Source organism: Anopheles nili, chromosome 2 (assembly GCF_943737925.1).
Source record: "Anopheles nili chromosome 2, idAnoNiliSN_F5_01, whole genome shotgun sequence".
Taxonomy (NCBI): domain Eukaryota; kingdom Metazoa; phylum Arthropoda; class Insecta; order Diptera; family Culicidae; genus Anopheles; species Anopheles nili.
Window position 1 is genome coordinate 62202977 of NC_071291.1, and position 26592 is coordinate 62229568.

The following is a 26592-nucleotide window of genomic DNA, read 5'->3' on the forward strand; positions in this document are numbered from 1 at the left end:
ATGTTTTGATAAAAACGTAAACGTGTTCCCCCGGATAGGAAAACCCTCGACGACGCTTCGGCTTCGGATTGAAGGGGACCGACGTTCCTTTTCGCCTTTTCTCTTTCTCACTCTCTGGCCGTCTCTTTTCACGTCCTACTTTCACTAAACCAACCGTCCTTCCGGCTGGGCCAGCCAGCACAAGCCAGCCAAGGGTGCAATGCGAACGAGGGCCGACTCTTAAGAACTTCCTTGCCGGGCGCCCCTTCGGAAGATGGACAATTTTGATAAATTTTATAACATCATTTTCCATTTTGCTGAGCCAAACTTTTGCCCACACAAGCCCGGGCGAGAATGCGTTCCGGCGCTGCATCGTGGGGATCGCAGGACGTCCTTTTAAATAGGGCCGTCGTAAAATTGCCTGAAATTTATATATTGAATTGCTTTTTGCTTGGACACGCCACGCTGCATTTCACACCGAGCCTGCCGTGGAGGAAATTTTGCTGTTGTGACAGCTCAGATCACAGCAACCGGTGACGTTGACCGGAATAGGAGAGAGTGCGCTGATTGAGACACCAACCGTTGCCATGGCAATTGCTTTAGTGGCACATATTTGAGCCACGTTGAAAAGTGGGTAAAATTTAGCCAACTCTCCCAAGCTCCGTGTAATATCGAATGAGCGAGTTTCCGTCGTCTTTAAAATGTACAATCAATACTTTTTTCGGTTCTCTAGGGTGGTGATAAAAAAAACGGCCTTCGCATCCCCGTTCAATTCGCGCTCAGCCGCTCGCGAAAAAGTGTAATAACGAAAATTATCACGTATAGGCAAAATTTGAATTTGATTCCACAAAGTTGCTCGAACGCGGGGCGCAAAGTTTTAACGTCCTCCGGAAGGGAAAAAAGCGGCCATACTTTGACACTTTGCTGGCAAGAGCATGCTGCTCCATGCTTAGAGTGTTTCGGTGTGCTTCCGGAACACACCGCTAGCTATTCCTTTCGCTTTTGCTTCATATTTTTTGCTCTCGTACCCAACCCTCTAAAATGGCGCCATTCTTCCGCGTCTCGGGGAATCGTTCCGAGTGGCCATCATTAAAAGGAAACGCGCGCGCGCGCCCGCACAATCCCACGGGACGGAGTCCGCGTGCGCCCATCAAGGCGGTCTCATTTTCAGCGAATTTTTAATGCGCCCCCTCGCGCTATAAACAAGAGCAACTTGCTCGAAGTCGGGAAGTTTTTATGCGAGCCAAAGCACGCGAGAACGAAAAAAAAACAGCCCCTCATGGAAGAAGCAGCCCATCCGGAAAGGACGAAACCCGTAGTTCCGTGGGCACGTTGTCAGCATACTGATTTGGAGTGGGTGGACGCGCAAAAGAAGCCTCAACGCTGTACAGTGCTGTGTAATTAATGTTAAATCAGTTTCAGCATAAGCCAACCACCCAACGCAACGAGCACTCCTCGTTCCCGGGGACGCAATTTCGGTTATGTAAATCGACGCGAACACCAAATCGATAGAATAAGACGATACAACGACGGCAACGCTTTCACCGACGGCTCCGTCATCGACCTGTCAGCGGTGATAACATAAAAAAAATCACGCTTCAAAATGACTCCAATCGCGGGTCTTTGACAAGGCGATAATCGAAATAATCTACTGCCTACGCAGCCGCAAGATCGGGCGGGACCACCGGACCGATCGTGAGGACCAACGGAACGGCGAATAGGAAAGAAAGAGAGACACTTCGGGGCGTTGATGGCTTGATCCATCACAACCACCTCCGGATGGGATCACCCGTCGTGTGACAAAAGCTGACAGCTACGACTCTCGATCGCTGATCGCAAAAAGGGGTTAAGAAAACCAAGATCCGAAAGGAAACACGAGATCAATCTGACCGAGATCACCGCCAAGGGGAAGAAGCTGTCATTTGATGGACTTTTGTTTTAAGAAATAAACCCCCCATGCCCTCGGCCAATAAATCAATCAACCGACAGCCCACGCGATCGCGGCTGATCCTTTCGAATGAATGCTGGTCTAGCTTCAATTTTCTCACTTTTTCCCGCTTGTGGTAATGGCGTATAATGAGACTGCGGGATCGAATTCCATCCATCCCGCCCGGTTTGGCATTGCATCGCTCGTTGACACTTGAAACGCGATCCGTTTTGCCCCGTTTTCTTGGCCGTGTTTTCGTCCACCTTTCCGCGTGTGGGTGGTTTGTTTTTTGTGTGTGTGTATGTGGCGTTTGATAAAAGCTCGTGCACACCTTGAAGGTGACTTAAGCGACAAACACGAAAGCAACGGTCATTCTAAAGCACCTCGCCCCGGTTTCGGATGCAGCCGGGTTCGATCGCCTAAAGTGTCCGCAAGCACGACACTTTGGTCATGGTTCCTGAACGCCTTGGAACGGGTAATTAAACCAACCCCGCGTGGCCGAAACAGACGAATTGAATTAACTTTTTAACGCTCCCGAAGTGTTTACCAGCTAATAAATTTAATCAAATCGCGCGACCGAGTTCGAGGTTCTTTTGTGGGATTGTTTTTACACCCCCTTTACCCCCCTTTCACCCCCCCCCCCCTTCTGGCCCACGCGTATTCCCACACGGCGATCACGCGCGATCGGGGGTCAATAAAAACTGCGTTTTCGTTCCCGCCAGCGTTTTTATCAGCAAAATCACTTAATTTGTTCGGTGCGAGGCGCGCGTACCGGTGGACAGATCCGGCGCGACCGTTGGACGCGCCCACGGCGCCCTTTTCACGACATCCCCCTCCCGGCCGCCAGGAGCAAAAAATAGAGGTGTGGAGTCGAGAAAACGAGATCACACGAGAAATTAAAATTTATTCAAATCGAAAGCAATAAAATCAAGCCTAAGCACGGTGGACGATAAATTAACAGCATGGTTGCTGTCTCAATCGGGTGTCCTGGTGGTGTCCACCGACCGGGCCAGCTCGTTGTGGAAGAACGGGCCCGTGAAATCGAGCATAAATTGTTTCTTTATCGAGCGCTCGAATGCGGCACAAATCTTCGAAAAGCGAGACAAGACACCGAGATGCGCAACGGGCGTATAAAACTCGTCATAAAAATTAACCCTCCCCAAAAAACAAAAAGGAAAAGCTCGCACACCACGTCGTAGGGTGGTTGTTGGGTGAGACATCAAACACACACACACACGCTAGATCGCCTGACGAGAGAAAGGGGGGGAACTCCGGACTCCTCCGATACGTCGTTTCCGGCGGCACGTTAGCGAGGTTAGTTCCTTTTTTTTGTTTTTCGTTGGATGAAATTAAGCTAGCGAAACTGCTGTCTGCTTTGCTGCGTTTGACCATTTCACAACCCACGGTCAGGCGCTCGTACTCGCAAAATTCGTCCTCGACCCTCACCGAGGATGAGATCCTGGGGACGTCCTGGCCATATATACATATCCTGTGGCTTTTCCATTTGTGGTTGCGTCACACGAGCACGATGCACTAGGCAGCATTGAAAACGCACCACATAAAAGTGACGTCTGGCACGAGTTAGTGGTCCGAGTTCCCGCGTGGGGGGAGGCACCACCACCCCAAATACCACCCCCGGGCGAACAATATGTTTCGTCTGCTAATTAGTTTAATCTCCCATGCGCCGCCAGGTTGGTTGGTTGGTTGGGTTTTGGCAACCGTTTGAACTTTTCGACGTTTTATACCACCTTGTGTTGGGTTGGCCAGTGGAACTCGATGCACCTGTTATGCTACCGATTCCCCTTTTTTTTCTAGCCACCCTTTCACTCGCTCGTGTCGCATGCAACCAAAAACGGTCATCGTTCAGTCAGCGGTAATCAACGGGATGCCTTTGTGATCCCTTTTTTGTGGTCGAAAATAAAGCACCCACACACGTTACATGGATGCAACTTGAAAAGGAAACCATAGGGGAAAAAAAAGAGCCAGCCAGGATCTGGCGCTTTAAGGTCTCACCACAAACAAAAGCGGACCTATTATTTAATTCCCTTGGCTATGGGATCGGCCTACACGCGCTTGTCACGCCTTAAAATGGGTCGCGTGCCAGTGCATTCGGTCTCGAATCGGCTGGGACATGAAAGAATTCGCTTCTTAATTCGCCCTACCGAGGGGTTGAACCCCGGAAGCCATCGTACCATAAGACTTACGAAAGCGAGAGAGAGAGAGAAAGAGAGAGAGAGAGAGAGAGAGAGAGAGAGAGAGAGAGAGAACGAAAGTGAAAATGAGCCATTCTATTCTACCCCACCGTCCAGATCTTTCGGCTTTTCGGTCCGCAACGCCAAAACACCACACAACGGCTCGTTAACGTGCCACGGAAACGAACCTTCTCCGGATTCCCGTGGTCCCCTTCTGGCCGCTAACGAGACGAACGCGCAAACTAATAACTTATCGGAAACCGAACGCCACCGCGCGGAAGGAAAATGGCCAGAAATTCGGCACCACCGAAGGCACACACAAAAAAAGTATATCCCTCCACGGTCGCACGAACGAAAGGGACACTCGCTGAGGTGGGGGTCCCTCCCCTCTTCCACCTTGCTGGAATGGTAATTTTATGCAAATTATCGGCAAACAAAACATCAGCTCAAATATTTATGCGATAAATTCCTATCGTCGGTTATCTTAAACGGTGTCTTTAGTCTTTCGCGTTCTGACCGGCCGACCGGCCGGGATGCCGAGAGACATACACCTTTACGAATGGGAGGAGGGGGAGGTGGGTGGTGTGGGTCCGCAAGGGGGCGGACAGAAGACGGATTGCGCACATTCCCCGCGGTACATAATTTAGCAGGGCCCCGGAAATATCTATTGCCATCCCCGGGGCAGATTTATGAACTCACCGTACCACATGTTTGCGTGTGTGTGGGGGCTGTATGTGTGCTTACGTACGAGTGGTTCGTCCCGGGGTCAGCGTTAGGATCGATCTAATTAATGTTCCCACACGACAACGGTGTGTTCAATCCGGGTTCTTCGTCTTCTTGTCGCCAATTTGTGCCGCCCTAAAGGCGTGCAGCAAAACACACATTCTGAGGCTTTCGTCGTGGTACGGTTGGATGACGAAAACGTCGGAGTTCGGGTGGATCAAGAACCCACGGAAAAAAAAAGGTGTTAAAAAGTGTCCCCTCGATCGACGGTGAGATTGATCTCCCTGCCAAAAAAGAAAAACCTGTTTCAATGGCAGGTTGCTGCCTCGTGTGAGTGTATATATATATATATATATATATATATATATATATATATATATATATATATATATATATATATATATATATATATATATATATATATATATATATATATATTAAGCTTAGTCTCTTTTATGCTTCTTTCACCACCTCTCGAGCGACTCATCCTGTGCGATGGAATTTGTCCCATCCACATTCCGGCTAGACGTCCGGGATAATCCAACTTATGTGTCAAAATGTTTATCGTCAAACTCGCTCTTGCTCCGTCAAACATACACATATATATATTTACACACACGACTAAGCCTTACCATGCTCTCGGAAGATCCTCAAGCTCGTTCCAGCAGCTTATAGTTGTTAAGTACATTTAGCATAAAACGACACCCTCCCGGACGTACTCGCGCTTCCATCTCGTCCCGTAAGCGCGTAATTGCCGTAGCTCTTTCGTTTTTAGTACCACAACCATGCAAACTCCCACCCCGGGAAGGATTCTCGCATCGGGAGTGGTTTATGTTTTGTTTCTTTTTTTCTTAATGCTGGGGGAGAGGGCGCATTAGCTTCCGGACGTGTAGATAAGCGTGGGGAGCAATTTCCAATTCCCCCGGATCCCATAACGCACGAATGAAAGCGAAAGAGAAGGGCGAGAATGGGAATCGGAAGTGCAAACTTTTCTTCTCGCAAACCCACCGCACGATGGTGGCGATGGAAACAGACAAACAAATTCCACCCACAACTCCCCTGCGGGGAGTTTTGCGCATAAATACACACACAAGTTGCAATAATTGATCCACTCATTCTCTCTCACTCTCTCTCTCTCCGGGTGGGCGTGATCCACTCCCGTGTTACGGAAGCTACCCCACGAAAAGAAAAGATCGACCTCCGGCGATAAAATATTACACCTAAACACACGTCCTTGTATGTGAACGATCGCGTTTTTTTTCTTCGCTTGCCGCTAGACAGGCAAGCACCCAACTACGCGCTATAAACGGGACACCGTTTTTCCAAAGCTTGCTACGAGCGAACCACCAACAAGCGTTAGCTTTCCACGTTAAGAGCTGTGAGAGGCGCATGCAAAGTTAGTGCATGCAAAGTGCAACACGAAAGCACACTACTTCCTCTTCTTTACTCACACACCCACACACACCCTTTGGGGAGGGCTCTGTAAAATCGAGCCGGAGTGAATTTAGATTAAATCTGAAGTTCATTTACGGTGCACGATGTGTTTGAGCACGGCACACACCCACACACACCGGCATGTCAGGGTAAAATGTCCTCCTCTTGGAGGACTCAGGTCTCGGGGCTCAAAAGGGAGCCACTACCAGGACCGTCGGTCTCGTTTCCGTTTTCCCTTTTTTTTTTTCCCTCACCCCAAAAACGGTGCGGAAAAGCACAAGCATGAGTAACTTTTCCCAAGCGGCAACGGTCCGTCGGTGGGTTGGTTCCAAGTTCCAACAGCGCCTGCAACGCCTCTTTCCCCGGTATGCACGCCAGCGAGCCAGCCAACAAAATGCTACAAAGTCAGCCGGGAAACGAGCTGGGAGTGTCGACCGACCGTGGAAGACATAGCGCTCGCGCGCGCGCCCACCTAATAAGTGCAGTAATTATGGCTCCCGTGAACACCCCCAACCGACGGGGGCGGCTGACGTCGTATGTGCACTATTTTCGTACGAGAAAACATAAACCTCCCGCCGGCGCTTCAACGTTTTTTTTTGTTTTGTGCCGTCCGAGGAGACCGACAAAATTTAACGCTTGCTTTATGAAATCTGCTAGGGTGGAAAATTAATACGAGCTTTTCCGTGAGGTGGGGCGGCTCCCACTCGTAAACCAGCCGACGGTGCCAGCTCGGGTATTTTTTTTTAAACGGTGGATCCACCCTGCTCGTCTTTGGCTCGTCGACTCGGCGGCAATTATTAACGGTTATCATTGCCGTAATTACGATACAGGCGCCGTACGTGGAAGGTTCCGTGAATCAAGCAGCCAAACTGGTGGCAAAACGAGCGTTTTAGCTGTGCTATGGCACGCGAGATGGCCTGGTGGATGTTTAACGGGTGGAATAATGTTTCTGGAAAGCTAACCGAACATGCATCGAACGTTAGGGCACTATCCTTTTGCTCACAAATCATTCCCCCACTGTGGTGATGAAACTATGGACGCTCCTGATGAAAAAAAAAGCTCCTTAAAGTTAAGAGTTGGTCATAAAACTATTAAAGGCTGCTAAATTCGCACAACCTCCACGCTATTAACGAACCCGCTTCTCTCGACCCCTCTCGTTAATACGCGAAGTGGGCTACAAATGCACGACTTTGATGCCAGGTGGAGGTCGAATATCGACTCTCCCCCGGGGGGACAAGACTAAATGGGCGTAATGTCTAAATCATGTCCCTCATCACGATTTATTGACAGGTTTTAGGACCTCGTGGCTCTCTTTCGGAAAAGAGAGATTTAAAGCCTCAAAGCAACGTGGAAGGTGAACTGGAGAGCACCAAAACAAAAAAGCCCAACTGACGACTGTCCTCGGACAGACGGACGGACGGACAGACACACAGTTTGGAGGCTGGCCTGGGTGACATATACAAATATTTACGGTCATGAAAAAGGCAGTGTGGTGCGCGGGCGCGGGCTCGTAAAACGCTCTAGTTTTACAACTAGGAAAATATGTAATAAAAGCATAAAACTTTTAATGACATCCAGTTGAGCGGCCAGTCCATCTATGAGCGGCCTAACTCTGGCCAGCCAACGAAAGCCCGGCCGGGGGTTTGGAAAATATTCCCCGAATCTTAACGCCGAGCTCACCCGAAAAGGGTAGCGCGTTTATTATTACTTCTTTTTTTTTTGGTTTTCTCTTTTTTTCTGCCGCCGTTGGTACATATTAGTTTTATTAGTTTTAGATTCTCTCCACCGCCCTAGTGACGGAGCTATTTTCTGTGACCGTTTCCAAACCGGCCCCGTTAGTGCAAACCAGAAACTCATTCCGAAAAGTAATAGTTTTACATCAGAACGTGCTCCGGGGGGAAGCCGACAGTTTTTATTCACTCTTCGTCGTCGTTCGGACGCTCCAGATGTTGGAAAATGTTTTACTCAGCAAAGGGCTGAAAAAAAACCCGGTAGCGGAGCGGTTCCACAGGCGGCTAGAAAGACTTCAAAAAATAAAAGCGAACCCCGTACCGAAAATGCACCCATAAACCGGCTCCAAAATGCTCGATCCAGCACACACTTTACGAGCTGTTTAATTTGATATGAGCCGGATTTAATATTTGTACAGCACCGGCTGTCGGTTGGGGGGTGGATTTCCGCCAGGTACGGTGTACTTATTTTTTTTTTTCACCGGAACGGGGTGAGAAAATTACCATCCCTTGGTGCGAGAACCCACCCGCGGTCAGTTAGTGGTAGTCGGTTTGATGGTGGGACACAGAAAAAAGAAGCAACAAAAAGCGCCTTCCCTTTGAAGCGCTTGTGGCGACATTCGTGTAAAGCTTCGTGACCGACGCCAGCCTGACCGGACCGTGGGGTTTTACTGGCTGCGGCGAACCATCGTACACCAGTTGGGGTTTGGTTTATTGCGCTAATGTGAGCGCCTAAACGACGACACGGCCATCACCATTGGCGCACTAAATCCTCCCGCGGCATGGAATGTGACGAAATTCGGCTAGATAGAAGAACCGGCACCGAAACACCAGTGAAAACCCCAAAACGAGCTTTTCAACCACGAGAGCGAGTGTTTTGATTTGAGATGTGGTTTTTTTTGGGGGGCTTTATGCCTCACTGTGTTCGGTTTTGTTCACGAGACATATTGCGGAGTACAAAATGTGCGGTACTCGGGAAAAGAGATTAGCCTCGAAGATGGACAAGAACACCATCGGAACGTTGAGACCGTTTCTTTTAGTGGATTTTAAGAAGCAGAAAAAAACACACACATACACAAGCTGCGAGAAAGCCCACTGGTGGTACCGTTTGGTTCACGTCTTCTCAAATCTTCTCAAATGTCCGGGCACCATGTTCCTGGAAAATCCCCCTCGCACCGGAGAAAGTCCAGTTCCTTCGGATGATGTGTTTCAACAGCCCCCGCGTGGTATTAGTGTCAGTTACAGATACTTCTCCGGGCCGCGGGGATGGGATTGACAGGTCTTTGGCGAGATCCCCGGGAACCCAATGGGGGTGGGTGTATGATGGTGATTAATTATAGATATGAAGGCGCCCCGAATAAGGCCGGTAGGGTGTCCCATGTGGTGACAATGTGACATCCACAAACGCCCCGTTCCCAATTTTTGGCGTATTAATTACTCCCGAGATTGATTGATCTCCCGAAACACACATTCTCGTCGGTCGGTAGAGCCGGGGGACGAAAACATGTCCAAGAAGGTGCGATTGAGTGTGAAAAATCCGCCCCGTGCGATGGAACATCTTTTCTCACATGCTTGTGAGATGAGCAAAGCATGAGAGTGAGTGAGAGAGTGAGAAGAAAAAAAACACAACCCCAGCTAGGTGAGCTAACTCACGGTAATCCTCCCGTTTACATGGCATGCGACGGAAAAATCCGCGCCTACTACGATCGGTTGGAACACACATAACAAGCTGCTGTCAATCCGTTTCTCGGCGCTTCACTGCACAAGATTAGCGTTCAAAATATATATTTATCTCTCACGAAATAAGCTTCACTTTTCAGCGCATGAGATGCATCATGGCGTGTTCTTGGGCGAAGAAAGCAGGGCTTAACGTTAGCAGGCAATTTTCAAAACCTCCCCCAAACTCACACACAATTCTGTCACCATATCGCGCTGAAATGTGCTGAGAAGATTTCCTTCACCAAACCGACCACAGCAACCGGTAAGCGCGTGAGCGATGGCCGCTGGGGTATCATTTTTCAGGCTCACGAGCTTTGGCGGCTTGCTTGGTGCGTTGCTTTTTTTTCTTCACTTTCATCCCCCTATATATGTCTCTCCAACTCCTTCCACGTGACTGTCGCGGCCGTGTTCGGATAATTTAAATTGATGCTAATGGCGTGCTTAAGGGGTTAAGCAGCCAAACGAGCAAGGTGTGAAATGGCCCACGAGGCTTTTCTCTCTCTCTCTCTTTCTCTTCGTCGGGGTGGGTTAGAATAAGGGCAAAAATCTCATCAAACGTCCGCGGTCACACATTCGCTTCCCGCCAATGCGCGAGGAAATTAATTTGAAAAACCTCGCGCCACGAGATATATGGCTCGCTGGGACGGAGTATTACGGAATGGCACGAGCGTGACCCACATTTCCGGCTGAGGTTTGTAATAGGAAAATACACACATCCGTCTTTCGGATCGGGCGGCTTTTCAGCAGAAATGGTTACAGTGCGCATTTTTATGGCCGTTTATCTTTCTTTGAGAAAGCGAGAAGTGACAAAAAATGGTCTGAAAATTGCTCTTCTCGTCTTTGTCGAGGGCTTATCACTCAAGAACACCTCTGGACGCGGTGTTCTAAAAAAGCAGAAAGAAAGTAATAATCAAAGCCAATTTTGAGCAAGAAAACCCCAACCGAGAACCTTTCTCCAATAATCACTCATTCTCGGTTTCGGTTGCACGTGACGTTTCGATTTCAAAAACCGGCCGTCTCCGTGACAGCAATTTTTAATCGATTAGCGTTAGAACTTCAGGACAGATTAGCACCCTTAGTGAAACCGGGAAAACCGAGGGGGCCCGTAAAATCCCCGCAACAGTACCGTCGCTTTGAACCGAACCCGGTCATTATTAGTAAATTTATTACTTTCCAACCAAACGCGAAACCTGACGTGGCTAGCTCGACGGAGGGTCGGGGACTAAAAAACCCGGTGCCCGTGTAATTTGATTTCAAGCGCCCCACCCGGATGCTCGAGTGTAACAAGAAGATCATTAGCTGGGGCCTCGACCGAAATTACACTCCCGGCGGCGCCGGTTCCCGGGAACGCAAATGGTCCCGGCAACTGCGCCGCGCCGAACCGCGACGGAGAACTTAATTATGATTGTGTGTACAATTACAAAATTTAATAAACCCCTCCCGCTCCCAAAGAAAGGCCATCTTCGTGGTGGATGGTGTGCGGATGTCATGACGTGACACGACCTTTGGAAGAACACACACGCAAACGCGAGTTCCGAAAGAACGCGCGCTTGTTAGTTTTGTCAAAACGGATGCCATCAGCGCGGAAAAACGTACAGCCCGTCGCACGGCATTAACGATGGGCTCCTTACACACGTTAATCGGTCCTTGCGCGCGTTCCCGCACACCCACGTAACGTCACAATCGCACCGATCATAACGAGACTCTATCTCCTCGAAGATGGTGTTGTGCCTTCGTGTGGGTGGATGGAAAAAAAAACGGCCGTTCTAGGCCGGGTGGTTTACTCGTCGCCGGCCCGGGGGCTAATCTGCTGTCATCTTCCGACCGGGGCGATGAGAAATCCAGCCAGCGAAGCAAGCGAATGCCTCGGGAAAGTGCCTAGCGGTGCCGCAATTTGGCGCAGTGTGTTTCGCTCCATTGCCAGCTCCGTCAGTGCGCCGGTTGCGTCGGTTTTAATGCCGATATAATCCCCGGGCCCACGGGTGTCACGTGCAGAACACGCGGCCTAATGCTGTCCCGGTGCGGCGTAAGAAAGGGACGAGCTCGACTGCTATCGGTCCGCAAAACCAGCACCAGCGGTTCTGATAGTTGCGCGCAGGGTGACGAATTAAAGAGTTTTCTTTCGGCCTGGCAGCGGCGAAAAACCAGACGGTTCTCGCTACCGGATTCGTTACTGTTGACAATTTAACGGTGGATTATCAGGGGAAAGAACCAGGAGGTTTTCCACCCCCGAGAAGGGACAAAAAACACGCGCGCACACACCATCCAAACGCGGGCTGGGTCGGATTAGGCCCGCCGCGCTTGGAAAACGCCAACCCGTGTCGAAGCTTAAGATGGATGGACGACGGGGGCACGTCGTTTACGCGGGTGAAAATTTACTAGCACGAAAATTTAAATAACTAGCGAGATTTACTCCCGCTCCGTCAAAGAAGGGTAGCATCGAGAAAGAAAGGAAACTCCTTTGGTTGAAGTGCGTCATTAGTCTAGTTAGAGGGTGGTTGCGTTTTGTTTGAAGTTTCGTTTGAAGATGCGCATTTATTTGTACCAGCGCGTTGCAGGCAGTGAGAAATAAAAAAAATACATAGGGGAAAATTTGCATTTTCAACAGCCAACAATCGGTGACACAAACACAGGCTTGTCGGTGTGTTAAGCTTCAATTGTTAGCAAAATTTTGGCAACCGTTTGTAGCATTAAATTTAGCAAAATTGAACCTCCACGTGTGCGCGTGTTTTTAAACCACCCCAAAAAGCACGTAGCAGGCTTTGACGCCAGCTGCCGAATGCGTCGGTATGAAGCGGATGCGCTCAGTAACCATAGCAACAAGAGGGAAAGTACCAGTTTCCCAGGCAGCCCCGGTGGAATGCATCCCGTAAAAACGGGACGACATCGTGTTCCGAGGTCGATCGGCATTCTGACAAACACGTCCCCGGATCGGATGGCCACCGATCTGCCTACGAAAGCAAACAAATTCTCTTGAATGTGAGCGCTGGCTGGCCGCTTTGAGAATTCGATCTTCTATTCCGTGCCGCGTTTCCCAACCAGGGCGTTGCGTGCGATTCAACCGGAACGAACACGGAAAAGGCGCATCTCCGGTTGGCCGGGGCGATGTTTAAGGATTAAAGAATTAATAAGCCTATTTTTCATGTTGTTTCGTGCTTTTCTGGGCGGTTCTCAGCATTCCGGGCGACCACCGCACGAGATGCATTACTTTTCGGTTTCTTTTCTGCTGCATCCCGCGCATCCAGGAAGAGGAAATATTTATTTACAAATTCATGCATGTGTGACTTTGGGCTGAAGGACTCGAGCACACACAATCCGGGAGACGAGATCCCTGCACCCCGAAAGGAGATCTCTTTATCCTGCGCTTCCTCTATTCCCTATCCTGGCCAGGAATCGGTCAGGACCTCTTGGGTGGCTACACAGTGGCCTGGTTTCACTTCCGGACCATCTCCACGGTCGGTCAAAAAAGGGATCACGCGCGCGCGCGCAAACCACTTCCCCACCGGGTCGGTGTAAATCACCGGCGTTTGCCTCTTTCGCTCGCTGTTTGTTGGTTTTATGTTCGGAATAAATTTGTTTGCCCACCCCGAACCCCGAAGGACGGCGGATTTGTTGTTTTGTGCCGTCCGGAATCGCCCGTATTGTCACGTTCGAGTGTGTCCCGTTCGAGCTACCGGGCGCACCGGATACGGAACGGGCAAAATAACAAAACAAGACAACAATGTTTAAAAAAAAAGGAACCTCCACCGGGTTAGGCGAGGCACGACCGGTGCAGGACGATGTCCTTGCGTCTGCACACACAGGTGTGCACCATAAGCTGGTTGATTTTAAACCTAACGCCGGGGGCCAATATGTTTGGAAAGCTCTCGAGCGGTACAAACGCGGTGTTCGCTGTTCTGCACGGCACGTTTCGACGAGGGTGGAGAGAAATTATTCAGCTTCTACATTTTCCACAGTTAGCTGCTTTTTTCCCAGTTTTATTCCGTTCATTCCTTAGCAACTTATCGAAAGCAACACAGATACAAAACGATCGCATTAGCTCACGTTAAGCTCACGTGCATGTTCGCCTCCGTAATTGGGAACTGATTGCGCGCATTTGCTTTTGAATGGGGTACAACAACATGAAGCACAAAACAAAAACGCACCAGCCACAAACAAAAGCAAACAAATTGCCATCGCTAAGCAGCTTCTGAGGTAGAGCAAGCTAATTATTTGCACGCACAGATTGCGACCGGCGGAATAATGCCGTGATTAAGTAAGACACCGTCTAATCATCTTAATTCACTCGCACGCACAACACCGTCCTTCACCTGCCCGTGGCGGCAAATTCGCTCACATTCTCAATCTGATTTTTACACGCGTTTTCGCTGGGGGGAAAAAAACGCGAAAGGCGCCCCCAAAAACCCCTAGCCCATTACCCGGTCGGTGATTCCCGGCCTCGGCGTCTTGGAATGATTTCCATTATCTGATAATAAGCGTTGGAGCTCATTTAGCGTCCGTAATCTGATGTCGTCGTCCTTGTGCGGCGAAGAACGGAAAGGTCCTTGCTGTCCACCCACCCACCAAACTTCAATTTTACAGTGACAACACCCACCCACCCATCGGGGGGGTTTGGTCCCGCGATATTAAGTAATTTCATTTACAAGAAACAATCTTCTCCCAGGGAGAGCTTTCTCTGCTTTCCCTTCTTTTTTTTTTGGTATTTATTTATTTCCATTTAACCTCGCGCCTGGTCGGCAGCACGCCGATCGGAGCCGGCTAATAAGCTGCGCCACGGAACCTGGCGGTGGTGATGATCGTAAAATGAAATGAAACCAAATGATAGCCTCCGATGGAGTGCCACGGCGCCCTGTGAGTGTCCTGGTGCTGGTCCGGAAGGTGAGCCATTATGTCCGCCCGGTGGGCGTGGGTGGGAGTTGGTGGCTCATTACGAGCGTCCTGGCGTCGTCAAGCCGGCAGCCTATGGTGGCCTCCCGCAGACTTTCATTAGCATTTTGGCGCGCGCGGCCGGGGAAGGGCACAAATTTATTGTCACAATATTGCAGTTTTTCCTTCAGTGTGGGGTGGAATGTCGCCCGATGGGCGCGCTGCTGACAGCAAAAAACGGTTGGATCGATTCCGAGAGCAAAGTAGGCGACGGTTGCCAGAGCAAAAGTGTCCTTAACGCAAGAGCGAGAGAGAAAGAGCTCAATAGAGGATCCATAGTAGGCTGTGCTCGAAGAAATACCCACATCTATATATATATATTTTTTAAATTACATTCTCAAACATCCCCGGGAACGGGTAGCGATTGTTTGAAAAATCAAACTAAAAATCTCTCTCGTTATCAGGGAAAAATAACGGACCATGCCAGCGAATGAATTTTTCCTCCGCCGGTGTAAAAGTATGGACCGCCGACCGGACAAAGCCTGTTGTTGTTGTTTGTTGTTTGCCACCTCGAATCCTTTCCCGATGGGAAATCGATTGTATAATTTTTTCATCTCCATCTTTCCGATCAGATACCGTGTCTGGGGCGATGGCGGGAAAATCTCGTTACGTTACAGGCATCCTTTTTTTCTTGTTTGTTTGTTTGTCTGTTTGTTTGTGCGAAACAGACAGAGTATGACCGTTTGTGCCATTATATTGCGACTGCCTTTTTTACGGGTAAATGTGAAAAAAATGAACTAACTAACCCCCGATTGCTCTATCGGAAAACCGACCCTACTAAGCCGTGAGGCCCCGTCTGGGTTGGGGCTATTCAATTACGGAAACAAATGTACTCTTTTCACTAAATTACTCCCACTTCACACCAACCAAAGCGAGTAAGCTTTTCACAACGCCCTAGTCGCAGCACTCCCTCAAACACGAGCCCAAGCGATTAAGATGATAAACGCAATCATCAAATGCTAATTTAAAGACCATCATCGCGGCTATCTGCTTCATCCTCGCGCCATTATACCCAAGGAGTTTGGTTCGGGGGCTTTGCTTGGAGCCGTTTCGTTTTTCTTCTTTCTGCTTTACTTGCGCATTTTCTTGTAAATAAGTGCTCCATCGTCCGCTCGTCCAAGAAGCCCAGAAGCCACCCCTCCGCCGCACGATGATAAAGCCACAGGGACAGGCTATATCCTTCCTAACCCCAAGGACTAAAGGACCGATAGAACGGGGGAGACACATTATTTCTGATGCCAAATTAAATCTAACAAGCAGATAAAAATATTTTGATAGTGGCCCCGGCTAATGACACGCCGCAGATGGGTCACAGCAGGGCAGCAGCGATCGGCCACTTGGTTCTCGCGCGTGTTGTTTCGGTTTTCCGGTTCCCGGCGAGCAAAAAAAGACCCCAAAGGCGCCGAGAATGGGACGCTTTTAGTCGCGTTTCCGAGGCGCTTGCCACCACCGTCATGCCATGTTGGCATCTTCAGAGACCAAGCGGTTGATGGTGAGCAAACATCAGGCCAAGAGATGGCCTCGTTTTGGTCGTCCCCGCCGACGGTCGAGCATGAGCTTTGCAAGTCATGATTTCTCGGTGTTTTATAATAAACCCATTCCTTTGATGAAGTGGTACGTATTACTCGCCTCGCCTCGGAGACGGCCACGTGCAGGGAAAAGTGGTTCGTTACTTGAACGCCACCAGCCAGGGATGGTGGAGGTTGTGCTAACATTTAGCCACCGTTCAAGATGCTCCATCCCGACGCTTGTCGTCCCAGCTCTTCGTCATTTCTTTCTCACAGCAATCTCGTGCTTCTGCAAGACCCTGGGACAACTACTGCACACAAGAAGTACTGTGCAAACACCATCCGGGAAAAATGGGAAGCCAGCAAAAAAAAAGAATATCACAAAAGCAAGCTTCCCCTTCGGGGTGGAAAGCTCGTGACAAAGCCCTTCTTCGTCGGGGGTGAAGGAAAAACGGAAACTATACGGCGGGAACAATAGTGTGGCAAATAGTTAGCTTGCCCACCCTGCCAGTGTCGCCTTGTTAATCTTAATGATAAACCTACACACGCACAAGCCGTAGACGGAGAGCGCTCACTCACAGGAAGAAAAGGCCACGACGCTTCTTTGGCCGCGAGCTTCCTACGGCTAGCTGGCTGGCTGGCTGGCACACTTAGGAGTGAATTATTCACAAATAAATCCATTACACAAAACCCCGACCCAAGGGGCGCCAGAAAGCTCGGAAGGAAGCAACGATTAAAGATTAATGCGCGGAAGGCAAGAGCGCGAAGGAAAGTGTTGCTGCGAGAAAAGATGACACAATTTCTTAATAGCAGCAAACTGGTGCAATTTTAAAATGCAACAGTATATATGTGTGTGTTTGCTTTTAAATAAGCAAACTTTGTTGAGCCAATTGTAGATATGCCTGGGGAAATGAACGAAAGAACGCGTCTCAATGGCACAAAGGCAAATAAGAGTGTGAATTCGTATGGAACAGGCTGGCTTCTAGCTACCGGTCACATTTCATAAAGAAGGTGCCGCTAGTCGTTTGGTGATACAGAAACGATTCTATTCCTGCCCAGTAGCTACAAAAAGGCACCCCAGGACATCCACCATGCGTGCCGTCACATGAAAAACCCCTCGTACCCACCGGGAAAAGTAAAGCAGATACGGACACACAGAAGAGACACCATTCCCGCTTCATTAATGTGGCTTTTGTGGTCTCGTTTGCTAAACGTGGTCGCGCCACCCGTGGCCACTACGCGGGAGCACGCAGAAACGCCATCAGAAGCATCTTCCACCCTGCGGACCAGGGGGTTCCTCCTCGTGAGGGGATAATTGGCCAGGCATTGGTTTGGCAAACGTGTGCTGGCGAAGTCTGATTTTGTGGCCAACAGCACTCGTGTGGCGCGCGGAAGCAAACTCGCAACAAATACGCATACACACGAAAAAGGAAAAAGGACTCCAAACGTCCCTGCGACGGGCGTTTTATTAAAGGGAACCGGGTTTGGGGCGGTACGCCTTTTCGCGGCCTTCCCTCCTGGTTGTCCCGTCCCTGAGCACATGATCAAAAGCATGAGCCCGTCATAAATCAAAACATAAGGCCCTCCGTTCCTTCCTTCTCTGGTGGGGAAAACTTTCGGCAGGCAATGAAGACCGGTGAAGGCAAAGCCCAACAGGAAGAGGGAGAACAGAAATCGTACATAACTCTTTTGGCTGGTGCAGACCTCAACCCGTGCACAGGAACGCAACTCTGCGGTTGTGGTTATTAAGCCCGGGGAAAAACCGAAAAATCCATAAATAATGCACGCGCACACGCGGCGAGCAACGGATGATAAAACAAATGTCCTCGCTTGTTTGCTTCCTAATAATAATAGGTGGGGAGCGCACGCATCGCACCGGTTGTTAAGGGCTCAATTGGTGGGAAGAGAGAGAAAAAAGGGAACTGTTTTCTTGCAAGAAATGCTCACTTACCGACGCCGAAGCAATTTGTCCGTGGGTCGTTAGAAGGCACGAAACTTTGGCTTGCTGATGGATGGATGAAGTTCTTCAAAACTGTACTTACTCATGCTGTAATGATGAATGAGAATAAAAAAAAATAAAAAGGAATTAGAAAGATATACGATGGAGTTAAAAATAGATCAAATGTAGAGGGCTATGTGAAAAGGGTTGCAACATTTTACACAATTACTAATCAAAAATGACAGTAAGAACGCGCAAATAGAGGACGAAATCGCAAACAGTATTAAAGTTTGCGCATCGTTCTCATCCAATTAGCGTTGTTTAGCTAGCTAATTATAATTCGAAACATAAAACAAACAATCGAACCCGCCTTCGTCCTAAAGCGAAAGCCTTCAGGACCTTTTCTCCCCATCAGGACGGACCCGATCGCCTTTGATGTTTGCGCAAAAATGAGTTACTTTTATCAACGAAATTGAACACCACGCGCCATAATTACCGACCCTCTAGGGCCTTCTAGGGGGGGACAGGAATCATGTGTTTGTCGAAATGAAAAGAAAAAAGAATATGTATATAAATCCGCACATTACAAATTGCACACCACGGGCAGCCGGAAAGGCGCGCACAGTTCTTTCATCTGCTTATTTCCGCACGCGCCGGGGATCCACTTCCATTCGTTTTATTTTGCGCGTTTGATACCCGCTATCAACGAGTTTAACATTTCTGATCTCATTAGACCTTCTTTTTTTATGGTGAAATTAAATCGAATCAGCCAGGGGCCGCAGCCCCCTACGAGAGGAGAAAACGGGACCGTTAATGGTTTTACGGTGAACGAGAGAGAGAGAGAGAGAAAGATATACATAAACAGACCGATAGGGGTGAATCAGCGTGGATGCGTCATATTTTTGGCGTGGCTTACTTCGATGCGCACATATGCTGCTCCAGGGTGCTGCCTGCCAGCGGGCCAACACCAGTGCACCGCTTGCTACGATCGATTTCGAGGACGCGTCCTTGCTGCGGGCTGCGAAAGGACAACCGTACCCGACGGTTATGTCCTTTTTACCAGCTTACAAACCCGCAGTGGCACCCTCTCGGTATGTGTGCCATTGCGATTCCCTCCTTGGACTCGGAAAATGGTAGTCTTTTCTTTTTTTTTCTATTCACTCCCCTCTAAGCAACCGTGAAGGACACGCACCCCTTGGGCGTGTAAATTTTTGAATTTGATTTACCCCCTTTCCACGAGGCCGCTTTCCACGACGAATGTGTAAAGTGCCTGTTTAGCGCTCGTTGCTGTCTCGATTCGTTACTGTGTACGAGGAGCAAAACAGGGGGAAAAAAAACCTCCTGCTTCGATGGCCAACCGACAACCAGAAAAAAAAACCCTCCAAAACTAAAGGGGTGCGAGCAACCCTTCGAGCCAGATCCGCGAGTTGCTGCTGTCCTTTCGGCTGGCAAACGACAAATCGATACAGGAAATGAAACCACACGCTGCGGTGGAAAGAGGCCCGTCGAGGACTCCCTTGGGAGAGGCACGCATTTCCTGCCCCTAAAAGGTGCTGCTCAACGAATTTATGACCGGGGTTTCCCGGGGCGTTTTTCCTACTGTCAAAACAATGTGCGAGGTGCGTAGAGCATCGGGCACTGGCTTGTGAAACCTCAACGTACAGAATACGTGCGCCTTCTTAAAAGAGAATTACGACTCCCGCTTTGAATGACAGCGAACAGCTCGCCAAGCCTCCAAAAGCTAATTGTTACGACAAACGACTCTGACTGCCCCCGGGTCCGTACGCTTTTTAAATAGCCAATTATAGCCCAAACCTTCCTGCGAGAACTGCCGGAATGCTGCCAACCATTCGCTAGCAAGGATTCAGTGTATTTTCCACCGTGCAACACAGACAAACGCTTAAGCCCATCCGTCACACAACAGTGACACTGCGTCGAACGTCGGAAAGATTTTCTCTCCCCCCCACAAACAAAAGGTTGGAATCGGGGGCCGGCTTTGCTTTATCAAAATGTCCGCTTGGCTCCCGTTTTCCCTGGTCCCGAGCCCGAGGTTTTCTGTCATGTTCAATGAATTTTGCCGTCAAATTAAAGAACAATTTCAACTAGCATTAAATTTCAAAGGTTGACTTCACCCGACACACAAAGCCTACCGTTTGGCGTTGTACCGGCACACGGCAGCACGCCACCCATCGAGACAATCGCGAAGGGAGTGTGGGTCTTATCGGGCTCGTCCTGCCCTTTGGGCTTCGCTTACCTTTGAGGCTTGCCTTGCTGGCGTGGCGCTTTTGTGCGCGTGGCGTCGGTCTTCTCGCTCCAAACAAACGGCCGCGTTGCCTCGAATGTTTTCTAGCCAGATTAAACATTTCCTTTTCGCCCCCCCCCCCCCCCACCCCCCCGGTACAACGACTTTCGACGGTTCGGTTTGGGTGGAGGAGGATTTTGCGAAACGCTTCAGCGGCATAATGATCGCACCCTGGCGCATCATCCCACCGCTCGTCATCCACTGGCAGATATCCTACTGCTGCCGCCCGTCTATCATGCGTAAAATGAAACGTAAATATTTCCTCCAGTTCGCCCCCGTAAAGCAAGGAATTTAGTTGTGCGGGAGGTAGCAATGCGTAGCAACACGAAACCCGGCAGCGCGCTTTTTGGGGATGAACGCGAGGCACGCGTTTCATGTTTTTAAGGATCCAATGAGCGACACGGCACCATAAATAGGCATATCGCTGGCATCAATTATCGGGATCTAGCTCACTTGCTCAGCGAACGGCAAAACAGCGAAACGTCAAATCATGGCAAACTTTTTGTGACAGCTGTCATTCTCCGCGGCTGATCCGCGCGCGGGAAAAAAACAAAACAATCAAAGCTACCTGTGTTTAATCGAGCGTTCCCCTTTAGGGGTGTTTTTCCCGGATGCTCTCTACCCTCTTACACCGGGAAAAACGCACTTCCGTGGCCTTCTCATCATGGGCCCGACGTGTGTGGCGATCGCACACGTTCGCCCCGCTAATTTAAATGTAAATGTTTATCCAAACGGAGGCCCTGAATTGCTACTACATCTGTCTTCGCGGGTCTCTGCGCCGCGAGGTCCTCGAGGTTTCCGCCTCGAGTGCGAGGGCCTCTCACGGATGCCACACGCACCACATGCACCCACTTGAAGCTCTCTGTCTCGGAACGCCACTTCACCAGCGGCCAGAGTGGTCTCTCTCTCTCTCTTTTTCCCTACACCAGTCATCGCGGGTGGTTCTCCGTCATGAGCAAGCACCGACGTCAACGACAGCAAATAAAATAAGAAAAAAAGTTGTCGAATTCGTCATTAAGTTATTTTAATAGCCGTGAAATTATTTTAAGACACACTCACAGAAACGTGCCGTGTGCCGTGTGGATGGTGAATCGAGCGAACGCGAAAAAGAACAACCGGCCGGAATGCATGTTGGCGGTCTTCCCGAGCTTCCCGTAGCTCTTTTACCAGCGCTATCGCATTCGACCATCCCAACCCATCCCGGGGCAACTCGCATTTTGCAGCAGCCTCGCCAGGGGGAGGAGATGTTCTTGCACACCGGGGCCGGTATTTCTGCAACATCATCCCAAACGCCCGCCAGCGGCAAGTCTCGCGCGTATCTCGTGGGTTTTCGGTCTTCTCGTCCGCCGAACGGTGGCAATAAGTGAAATACCTAAACATGCTTAATTATCTCGCACGGGTTTTCCGCAGCCAAGGGAATGCGGGAGGACGACTCGGGAGCCCGCGTAACACCGGTTAGCCTGTCGAGGAAGGTTCCGGTTTTTGCAACGGAACTGCCGCATGTTAGTCGCGCACAAGCGATGGAAAAAGCGATGGAAAAATGCAACCAGTGGAAGTTTTCAAACACAAATGTGTGAAATGGTATTTATAAATATTTTTTTTTCAAGCCCCATAAACGCCTAAAATGATATCAAAAAAATCATTTTCAAAATTTTTAAAGGATCTTTCTGAAAAGCCCTTGTAAACACAGCGTAAACCACATGATATAAAAAAAACTCTAAAAGAAGTACGAATCCCCACCGCTAGGGAGATCGGTCGATCATCATCACACGTTATCAGACGAAAGGCGTGGCATATGGGTGGGTGAATCACGCGCCTACGGGCGCTTGTGTGCTCCTTCAACACTGCGTACTCGCTACAAAAAAAAACCCCATCCACCCCCAACACGGCAGCAGTTGATTAAACTGGTAGAGTTCACGTGACCCGCATCGCCGCTGTGGGTTGGAGCCAAAGGATAGCTGGGGGTTTGGGCGTTTTTCGCCATCGCCACACGAGGTCGTTAAAATCGCGAAATCCTGCAGCGTGGGGGCCCACAACCCCACGACATATCTCCGACAGGGTCGCGCGCCTTTCAGGATGTCACCGGTGGCGTACCCGTGGGCCTGTGCGAGATTCCACGGATATATCAGCACGGTTCAACCGAGAGAAAGAGAGAGAGAGGAAGATTTCCGATCTTCGAAGGGTAAAAAGCAAGTTTACTTATTGTTTATCCGCGCCTTAATTGAAGACCCCAAAGCCTCAACAGCATCGCGGACCTGCGCCTCAACCCACGAAGGGCTTATCTTGTCGCTGAAGGGCCTCGAGACGATGCTGACGACCTCCGGGAACCTCGGTGTGGTGCCTGATCGCGCTTTTCCCAGCCACACCCAGTGGTTGGTTGGTTGGACACACTGCCGATGTGGAATTCAATTAGTTAAATAAGTCGCCCGTGTGTCGCCTATTATGCGGCAGTTTTGTTACCGTCAATGTCGAACGCTCGGCTGGACCATCCCATAAATTAACAGTTCCTTCCTTCAACACGACGACACCGGCGTGAAGGAACGTGAGTGAGAGCGAATGAGTAGGAGAAAAAAAACTCTCCCCGGTAGAGGTCCAGAAGGAAGGCAGCTTGAAGGCTGCAGCCTCAGGAATTGGGGCCAATTGTTGACGCGAAACAGCGCTGACGTTAATTTATTTGCTTCGACTGGATCTCTTCCTTCGCGTTTCCATCACACGTCGTTGGCGAACGAAGCGAACGTCCGAGCACGATTCCCCGCGCGTGTTGACGGGACACGGAAGGAATCCAGCGACGCAACAAGAGATGGACCAGGATAATGGTCAGATTGATGTTCGGTCAGTAAGGGAGGGAGACAATTTGCATCACGTTTGACGAGAGGTTTTTTTTTCTCTAGAGGATGGCTAAGGAAAAATACTTACGCCGGTGGGAAGTTGGACGTTTACGCCCGAGGTGCTCTCATAAATAAGAACTTTAGGGCGATTTATGTACGCGTCTGAAAGAAACGACCGAAAAAAAAGACATCCTTTCGTGTTGGTTATCCTTTGATCGCGTTGTACTACGTCCATAAATGGTTGAAATGATCGCAAATCGTTCAAACAACACGTTTATTGAACTCTCATGTATTGTTAAAAATGCCCGTTTTTGTGACTTGATCCGGGCGCGCCTAATAACGGCCATTTATAATGCCAGGACCTTTCCGTGGTTGACAGGAAGTGCCATATGCATCGGGCCGTTATAATTTATGCAACTGCACCATTCATAACCGGTAAACCCCCGTGCGGTAATTTATTGAGCACCATTCGAGATGCGAGCGATCGAGGAAAGTAATTAAATTTGCATAACCCACCCAACAATAGACCTTTTAGAGTTTAGCGGCATTCAAAAATGCATCTAAAATGTACCTTTTATACCTCCAGCATCATCCCGCAGGTTCGCATAAATAATGTGCTGCCAATGTTTAACACCAGAGAGATGGTTTTTCCTCTCTTGTCTAGCCTTTTTTGTTTGGCTCTGTTCTGGTTTTTCATCATTTTTCTGCCCGCCATACCCACCCGGTGGAAAATCGGGCCCCACGATCCCGCGTCCTCACCAAACCGTGCGGAACCGCGGTGCATTAACCACCCCGATGTTAATGTTTATCTTAACCTCCGCCGACAGTAAAACCCCGTTCGTCAAGTCCATCATTCTCCCGCCGCGTATCTTTTACGCACAATCTAGCTTCATAAATCACGCGTGCAGCAAAAGATTTGCGATTCGCCAGCGTTGCAGCACGATGACGGCCCGTGAGTTTTCCCTCCCCTCGTCAGAGTTGTCGTCTTCATCATCATCCCCGGGGAGATCCAGATCACCGCAGAATGCAGCGCAATGAGGAGAAGAAAGAACATCGTCAAAAATAACAAATCCATTTCCATTGCGCGACGTCGTCACGCGGGACCTCACGACGCCGGTGGCGTAGAAAATGCGACTCCATCAAACACACAGCCTACTGGCGCGGACGGGACTCTGTCGTTCCGGATTGATGGAACGGTTTTGATTGTAGGGGCGACTTGGTGCGTTGCTAGGAGGCGGCGAAGGATCGCCTTGGCAACGGTGCGAGAAATATGCAGTGGAGTATTAAATTAGCTAAAGGCAAAGAAAACAGCGAGAAAGAATGCGACGGTGCTATTTTTAAAAATGACATTTCAGCGTTAAATGATTTAATAGGTGCAAGAAAATGTTCCAACATTGTTTGAATGCCATTTGTAGTTAGCAAAACTGCTATAAGGATGTTCTAAAAATTAGCTAAAACGAACTTAAATTCTATTAAATTCACGGCCTCTCGTGAGCTGCCGAAACCGAGAATTTCTCATACTCTCGATTCTCGAAGCCCCGCCTGGGAAAGTTTCCGATCGGAAGGTACACTCTGGAAGCGATTGCACAACCAAACTCTCCCCGGAAGCAGCGTTTCAATCTGTTTGTCTATGAATCAATCAAAATATTTGTTACCAAAACAACTCCACAAACTGCCTGAGAAATGCCACCGGCACCGGGGCGTGAGACCGATCGAAAACCCTAAGACCACCGATGGCACACAGGCCGGCCGCTGTTGTTTTTGTTCCAGGAGCGATGCTCGTGGAAAGAAAAACACCATCCCCACACGGAAGCATCCCGTAACCGACGGTGGTGATGGCCATCCAATGCAACGCCCCCTGCCAGACCATGGATAGAAATTAATAAATTGGTAATATTAATAATTACGCCGGTCAATTTATGCACATACATTAGCATCTCGGTGCGCGTCCGTAACGCGCGATGGAGAATCGTGCTCCGGCACGACCGTATGGACTCGTGTCCCTGTCCCTGTCCCTGTCCCTGTGGCACACCACCATAAGCCGCCTAATGTATGCACGTTCGGTGCGTTCCGGAAGGTTAGAGATCATTTACTCGACGATTAAGCGAACTTCAGCCGGCACCAGACGGGGGCTTGCGTAAAGATGCGCCAGAGTGGTGCCAGAGTGTGCGGAGCCACGCATTCGGAGCAAATTGGCCGACGATATTTATTCAACCCGGCCAGATTCAATTGACCCCGTGCGCGGCTGACGGTGGTGGTACGTGCTTAGCTCGCGGCGAAAGGATTTCCCGGCACAGTCCGGGCGAACCGAAGGCAGAAATAAAAGGACGACGCCAGTGGCAGCGAAATGTATCACATTATAATAGAGATCACCCGGAACCAGGAACCAGGGGCGAGGGTTGCGTTTTTCGAAGTGGTATGCAAATTAATGGCTGCGCTTGCGTCAGGAACATCTGCCGGGTTGGTTCGGGGGTGCCAATTGGTGGATGTTTGAACGGGACACCTCAACGCAGCACCCGGGGGACGCTATCCTAACCGGGAAAGGATACTCAAGTGTTGGATTGTTGGAGTTTTTCTTTTTGTTATTTTGCCTTTTTTTTATTACCCAAGCAGCCCCGAGGCACGTTCCCATATTTATCTAGCACAAATGTTCGATCCGTTTCCGAAACCTCACGGATGAATGCGTTCGTGCGGATAACACGGGTGCGTTGTATTATATTTAAATGAACAAGATCCTTTGTTGGAACGATGTGCCGTGGTTCTCAATTCCTAAAACTGAGGTGAGTTGCCTTTCAGAATTCGCTTCCGATGTCCGGTTGGGAAATCCAGATGAGCTGTTTCTAAGTGTATGAAAAATCGACAGAATTTAGATCATTTTTCTCGCCTTAAAAGCAGGCAATTAAACATCGTTTTTTTTTGCTTCACCCCACCTCACATTTTATGGCATAAATTATCACCTAATAACCAGCACGAGGACACTCTTCCCAAAACGACCCCACTCTGACGCACATTCCACACGCATGACCGAGAGCTCCGAAAGCTCCCGAAAGCAACAAAAAAATACGAAATTTCCTGTTCCCATTTCCCATGCGAGCTGGGTTTTTTTTGTTCCCTTCTCTTGTCTCTCTTATCAATTAATCACACCCCATCCAGCGAGAATGGAAGTCCCCCATAAATGAAGCCCGAGCTCCAATTAGCAAACCTATCCCACCCCGTATGGGTGGAAGAGGAAAAAAGAAGAAGAAGAAGAAAATCACGACACATTTCAACAGGCGGCTCACGAGAGAACCCATCCGGGGGGACAACACAAAAAAAAACGGGGAAGGTAGTGGTGCTGGGCTTTGAAGTCCACGCTGCGCTTCACGAACAATTTCCTGAATTTTAT